At 34.3% G+C, this 7252-nt stretch overlaps 3 non-coding genes across 3 annotated transcripts; all 3 read left to right on the top strand.

The window, feature by feature from the left end:
• Positions 1–532: 532 nt before the first annotated feature.
• On the top strand, positions 533–606 carry TRNAN-AUU (transfer RNA asparagine (anticodon AUU)). Its single transcript has one exon. It is a non-coding gene; the product is annotated as a tRNA-Asn (tRNA).
• A 3432-nt stretch (positions 607–4038) lies between these two features.
• Positions 4039–4112, top strand: TRNAN-AUU (transfer RNA asparagine (anticodon AUU)). The gene has a single exon. It is a non-coding gene; the product is annotated as a tRNA-Asn (tRNA).
• Positions 4113–5206: 1094 nt separating this feature from the next.
• Positions 5207–5280, top strand: TRNAN-AUU (transfer RNA asparagine (anticodon AUU)). The gene has a single exon. It is a non-coding gene; the product is annotated as a tRNA-Asn (tRNA).
• The last annotated feature ends 1972 nt before the right edge of the window (positions 5281–7252 follow it).

A 7252-nucleotide genomic window follows, 5' to 3' on the forward strand; every position in this document is an offset into this window, starting at 1 on the left:
TGCATCATTGAAATTCAAGCTGGAAAGATGATTTTAATATATCACTTGTACATTTTGTATTGCTCTTCTGGTGACAATGTAGTTTGTTTTTGTCAATTACCATATTAATAATAGGGTAAAGAAAATGAAGTGGATTTTTGAAAGAAAACAATACTGTCAATATACTATTAAAACAAATTAAAATGGTAAAAGTTATTGTACTTTAAGTAAAAATAAAAGAGACAAAATATCAATCCCAGTTTTGGATTACTTTAATTAACAAAAAAATTCATATAGCAGAGGATAGTTTCAATCTGCCTACCTCTGGGTTATGGGCCCAGCATGCTTCCATTGCAGTACTCTGCTGCACATGTAAGTGCAAGAGATCCTGAAGCACTCACTCATCATGGGAAAGTACCAATGTGTTTCTTCGTTGGTTGATGGAAGAAACATCTTACAAAAACTCTCCAGATTATTGACTTTTTAAAGTTTTTCTAGGAAACGTTTTAGATGAATGCTTATTAGCCTTTGTCAGTATGGACTTTTGCAAAGTGTCTCTGTGGCGCAATCGGTTAGTGTGTTTGGCTATTAACCAAAAGGTTGGTGGTTCAATCCCACCCAGGGACGTAATTAACCTTGTGATCAGATTTTGGTGATATTTAAGTAGACAAGTCAAAATTTCAAACCTCCTCTTATGGTGTAGGGTACATGGCCTTCTCTGATGTAATCAGAGTTAGATTTGATTCAGTGATTTTATAAAAAACAGCTAGGAAGCACAATTTAGCAGTGGGTTGCAGAGAAAAAAAATATGCTGGCAGAAAAATCCAATCGAGTGATTAAACAGCTCTTCATTTTCTGGCTTTATTTTTATGCTAACAAATTTGTTCTCTGAAAAGTGTCCACAAAGCCAAGTCTCTGATTAACACCTTTGTAAGGATGGTTTTTCACCTATTACTAAATTAAACTTGCTTCATTGGAAAGGCAGCAAGATGCATCCTCATTTCAATGTCTACTGAAATAATACAAGTTGACACCAGGAAACATTAACGCCACTGCATCCTTGCTGCTTTCTCATGTGGAAGTCTGTTTAATGTGAAAACAAGGTGATATCTAATTAGCACACAGGTAAGGAATTAAGAAAATCTTTATTTAAGGGTGAAGATGTTTCTCACAAAATTGTTGACCCAATGCAACATTGAAATTCAAGCTGGAAAGATGATTTTAATATATCACTTGTACATTTTGTATTGCTCTTCTGGTGACAATGTAGTTTGTTTTTGTCAATTACCATTTTAATAATAGGGTAAAGAAAATGAAGTGGATTTTTGAAAGAAAACAATACTGTCAATATACTATTAAAACAAATTAAAATGGTAAAATTTATAGTACTTTAAGTAAAAATAAAAGAGACAAAATATCAATCCCAGTTTTGGATTACTTTAATTAACAAAAAAAAATGCATATAGCAGAGGATAGTTTCAATCTGCCTACCTCTGGGTTATGGGCCCAGCATGCTTCCATTGCAGTACTCTGCTGCACATGTAAGTTCAAGAGATCCTGAAGCACTCACTCATCATGGGAAAGTACCAATGTGTTTCTTCGTTGGTTGATGGAAGAAACATCTTACAAAAACTCTCCAGATTATTGACTTTTTTAAGTTTTTCTAGGAAACGTTTTAGATGAATGCTTATTAGCCTTTGTCAGTATGTACTTTTGCAAAGTGTCTCTGTGGCGCAATCAGTTAGTGTGTACGGCTATTAACCAAAAGGTTGGTGGTTCAATCCCACCCAGGGACGTAATTGACCTTGTTATCAGATTTTGGTGATCTTTAAGTAGACAAGTCAAATTTCATACCCCCTGTTATGGTGTAGGGTACCTGGCCTTCTCTGATGTAATCAGAGTTAGATTTGATTCAGTGATTTTATAAAAACATCTAGGAAGCACAATTTAGCAGTGGGTTGCAGAGAAAAAGAAATATGCTGGCAAAAAAATCAAATTGCGTGATTAAACAGCTCTTCATTTTCTGGCTTTATTTTTATGCTAACAAATTTGTTCTCTGAAAAGTGTCCACAAAGCCAAGTCTCTGATTAACACCTTTGTAGGGATGGTTTTTCACCTATTACTAAATTAAACTTGCTTCATTGGAAAGGCAGCAAGATGTATCCTCATTTCAATGTCTACTGAAATAATACAGGTTGACACCAGGAAACATTAACGCCACTGCATCCTTGCTGCTTTCTCATGTGGAAGTCTGTTTAATGTTAAAACAAGGTGATATCTAATTAGCACACAGGTAAGGAATTAAGAAAATCTTTATTTAAGGGTGAAGATGTTTCTCACAAAATTGTTGACCCAATGCATCATTGAAATTCAAGCTGGAAAGATGATTTTAATATATCACTTGTACATTTTGTATTGCTCTTCTGGTGACAATGTAGTTTGTTTTTGTCAATTACCATTTTAATAATAGGGTAAAGAAAATTAAGTGGATTTTTGAAAGAAAACAATACTGTCAATATACTATTAAAACAAATTAAAATGGTAAAAGTTATTGTACTTTAAGTAAAAATAAAAGAGCCAAAATATCAATCCCAGTTTTGGATTACTTTAATTAACAAACAAAAAAATGCATATAGGAGAGGATAGTTTCAATCTGCCTACCTCTGGGTTATGGGCCCAGCATGCTTCCATTGCTGTACTCTGCTGCACATGTAAGTGCAAGAGATCCTGAAGCACTCACTCATCATGGGAAAGTACCAATGTGTTTCTTCGTTGGTTGATAGAAGAAACATCTTACAAAAACTCTCCAGATTATTGACTTTTTTAAGTTTTTCTAGGAAACGTTTTAGATGAATGCTTATTAGCCTTTGTCAGTATGTACTTTTGCAAAGTGTCTCTGTGGCGCAATCAGTTAGTGTGTACGGCTATTAACCAAAAGGTTGGTGGTTCAATCCCACCCAGGGACGTAATTGACCTTGTTATCAGATTTTGGTGATCTTTAAGTAGACAAGTCAAATTTCATACCCCCTGTTATGGTGTAGGGTACCTGGCCTTCTCTGATGTAATCAGAGTTAGATTTGATTCAGTGATTTTATAAAAACATCTAGGAAGCACAATTTAGCAGTGGGTTGCAGAGAAAAAGAAATATGCTGGCAAAAAAATCAAATTGCGTGATTAAACAGCTCTTCATTTTCTGGCTTTATTTTTATGCTAACAAATTTGTTCTCTGAAAAGTGTCCACAAAGCCAAGTCTCTGATTAACACCTTTGTAGGGATGGTTTTTCACCTATTACTAAATTAAACTTGCTTCATTGGAAAGGCAGCAAGATGTATCCTCATTTCAATGTCTACTGAAATAATACAGGTTGACACCAGGAAACATTAACGCCACTGCATCCTTGCTGCTTTCTCATGTGGAAGTCTGTTTAATGTGAAAACAAGGTGATATCTAATTAGCACACAGGTAAGGAATTAAGAAAATCTTTATTTAAGGGTGAAGATGTTTCTCACAAAATTGTTGACCCAATGCAACATTGAAATTCAAGCTGGAAAGATGATTTTAATATATCACTTGTACATTTTGTATTGCTCTTCTGGTGACAATGTAGTTTGTTTTTGTCAATTACCATTTTAATAATAGGGTAAAGAAAATGAAGTGGATTTTTGAAAGAAAACAATACTGTCAATATACTATTAAAACAAATTAAAATGGTAAAAGTTATTGTACTTTAAGTAAAAATAAAAGAGACAAAATATCAATCCCAGTTTTGGATTACTTTAATTAACAAAAAAAATGCATATAGCAGAGGATAGTTTCAATCTGCCTACCTCTGGGTTATGGGCCCAGCATGCTTCCATTGCAGTACTCTGCTGCACATGTAAGTGCAAGAGATCCTGAAGCACTCACTCATCATGGGAAAGTACCAATGTGTTTCTTCGTTGGTTGATGGAAGAAACATCTTACAAAAACTCTCCAGATTATTGACTTTTTAAACTTTTTCTAGGAAACGTTTTAGATGAATGCTTATTAGCCTTTGTCAGTATGGACTTTTGCAAAGTGTCTCTGTGGCGCAATCGGTTAGTGTGTTTGGCTATTAACCAAAAGGTTGGTGGTTCAATCCCACCCAGGGACGTAATTAACCTTGTGATCAGATTTTGGTGATCTTTAAGTAGACAAGTCAAAATTTCAAACCCCCTGTTATGGTGTAGGGTACCTGGCCTTCTCTGATGTAATCAGAGTTAGATTTGATTCAGTGATTTTATAAAAACAGCTAGGAAGCACAATTTAGCAGTGGGTTGCAGAGAAAAAAAATATGCTGGCAGAAAAATCCAATTGAGTGATTAAACAGCTCTTTATTTTCTGGCTTTATTTTTATGCTAACAAATTTGTTCTCTGAAAAGTGTCCACAAAGCCAAGTCTCTGATTAACACCTTTGTAAGGATGGTTTTTCACCTATTACTAAATTAAACTTGCTTCATTGGAAAGGCAGCAAGATGCATCCTCATTTCAATGTCTACTGAAATAATACAAGTTGACACCAGGAAACATTAACGCCACTGCATCCTTGCTGCTTTCTCATGTGGAAGTCTGTTTAATATGAAAACAAGGTGATATCTAATTAGCACACAGGTAAGGAATTAAGAAAATCTTTATTTAAGGGTGAAGATGTTTCTCACAAAATCGTTGCCCCAATGCATCATTGAAATTCAAGCTGGAAAGATGATTTTAATATATCACTTGTACATTTTGTATTGCTCTTCTGGTGACAATGTAGTTTGTTTTTGTCAATTACCATATTAATAATAGGGTAAAGAAAATGAAGTGGATTTTTGAAAGAAAACAATACTGTCAATATACTATTAAAACAAATTAAAATGGTAAAAGTTATTGTACTTTAAGTAAAAATAAAAGAGACAAAATATCAATCCCAGTTTTGGATTACTTTAATTAACAAAAAAAAATGCATATAGCAGAGGATAGTTTCAATCTGCCTACCTCTGGGTTATGGGCCCAGCATGCTTCCATTGCAGTACTCTGCTGCACATGTAAGTGCAAGAGATCCTGAAGCACTCACTCATCATGGGAAAGTACCAATGTGTTTCTTCGTTGGTTGATGGAAGAAACATCTTACAAAAACTCTCCAGATTATTGACTTTTTAAAGTTTTTCTAGGAAACGTTTTAGATGAATGCTTATTAGCCTTTGTCAGTATGGACTTTTGCAAAGTGTCTCTGTGGCGCAATCGGTTAGTGTGTTTGGTTATTAACCAAAAGGTTGGTGGTTCAATCCCACCCAGGGACGTAATTAACCTTGTGATCAGATTTTGGTGATATTTAAGTAGACAAGTCAAAATTTCAAACCTCCTCTTATGGTGTAGGGTACATGGCCTTCTCTGATGTAATCAGAGTTAGATTTGATTCAGTGATTTTATAAAAAACAGCTAGGAAGCACAATTTAGCAGTGGGTTGCAGAGAAAAAAAATATGCTGGCAGAAAAATCCAATCGAGTGATTAAACAGCTCTTCATTTTCTGGCTTTATTTTTATGCTAACAAATTTGTTCTCTGAAAAGTGTCCACAAAGCCAAGTCTCTGATTAACACCTTTGTAAGGATGGTTTTTCACCTATTACTAAATTAAACTTGCTTCATTGGAAAGGCAGCAAGATGCATCCTCATTTCAATGTCTACTGAAATAATACAAGTTGACACCAGGAAACATTAACGCCACTGCATCCTTGCTGCTTTCTCATGTGGAAGTCTGTTTAATGTGAAAACAAGGTGATATCTAATTAGCACACAGGTAAGGAATTAAGAAAATCTTTATTTAAGGGTGAAGATGTTTCTCACAAAATTGTTGACCCAATGCAACATTGAAATTCAAGCTGGAAAGATGATTTTAATATATCACTTGTACATTTTGTATTGCTCTTCTGGTGACAATGTAGTTTGTTTTTGTCAATTACCATTTTAATAATAGGGTAAAGAAAATGAAGTGGATTTTTGAAAGAAAACAATACTGTCAATATACTATTAAAACAAATTAAAATGGTAAAAGTTATTGTACTTTAAGTAAAAATAAAAGAGACAAAATATCAATCCCAGTTTTGGATTACTTTAATTAACAAACAAAAAAATGCATATAGCAGAGAATAGTTTCAATCTGCCTACCTCTGGGTTATGGGCCCAGCATGCTTCCATTGCAGTACTCTGCTGCACATGTAAGTGCAAGAGATCCTGAAGCACTCACTCATCATGGGAAAGTACCAATGTGTTTCTTCGTTGGTTGATAGAAGAAACATCTTACAAAAACTCTCCAGATTATTGACTTTTTTAAGTTTTTCTAGGAAACGTTTTAGATGAATGCTTATTAGCATTTGTCAGTATGTACTTTTAGCAAAGTGTCTCTGTGGCGCAATCAGTTAGTGTGTACGGCTATTAACCAAAAGGTTGGTGGTTCAATCCCACCCAGGGACGTAATTGACCTTGTTATCAGATTTTGGTGATCTTTAAGTAGACAAGTCAAATTTCATACCCCCTGTTATGGTGTAGGGTACCTGGCCTTCTCTGATGTAATCAGAGTTAGATTTGATTCAGTGATTTTATAAAAACATCTAGGAAGCACAATTTAGCAGTGGGTTGCAGAGAAAAAGAAATATGCTGGCAAAAAAATCAAATTGCGTGATTAAACAGCTCTTCATTTTCTGGCTTTATTTTTATGCTAACAAATTTGTTCTCTGAAAAGTGTCCACAAAGCCAAGTCTCTGATTAACACCTTTGTAGGGATGGTTTTTCACCTATTACTAAATTAAACTTGCTTCATTGGAAAGGCAGCAAGATGTATCCTCATTTCAATGTCTACTGAAATAATACAGGTTGACACCAGGAAACATTAACGCCACTGCATCCTTGCTGCTTTCTCATGTGGAAGTCTGTTTAATGTGAAAACAAGGTGATATCTAATTAGCACACAGGTAAGGAATTAAGAAAATCTTTATTTAAGGGTGAAGATGTTTCTCACAAAATTATTGACCCAATGCATCATTGAAATTCAAGCTGGAAAGATGATTTTAATATATCACTTGTACATTTTGTATTGCTCTTCTGGTGACAATGTAGTTTGTTTTTGTCAATTACCATTTTAATAATAGGGTAAAGAAAATGAAGTGGATTTTTGAAAGAAAACAATACTGTCAATATACTATTAAAACAAATTAAAATGGTAAAAGTTATTGTACTTTTAGTAAAAATAAAAGAGACAAAATATCAATCCCAGT

The sequence above is a fragment of the Pseudophryne corroboree genome, unplaced genomic scaffold (assembly GCF_028390025.1).
Source record: "Pseudophryne corroboree isolate aPseCor3 unplaced genomic scaffold, aPseCor3.hap2 scaffold_935, whole genome shotgun sequence".
Classification (NCBI taxonomy): domain Eukaryota; kingdom Metazoa; phylum Chordata; class Amphibia; order Anura; family Myobatrachidae; genus Pseudophryne; species Pseudophryne corroboree.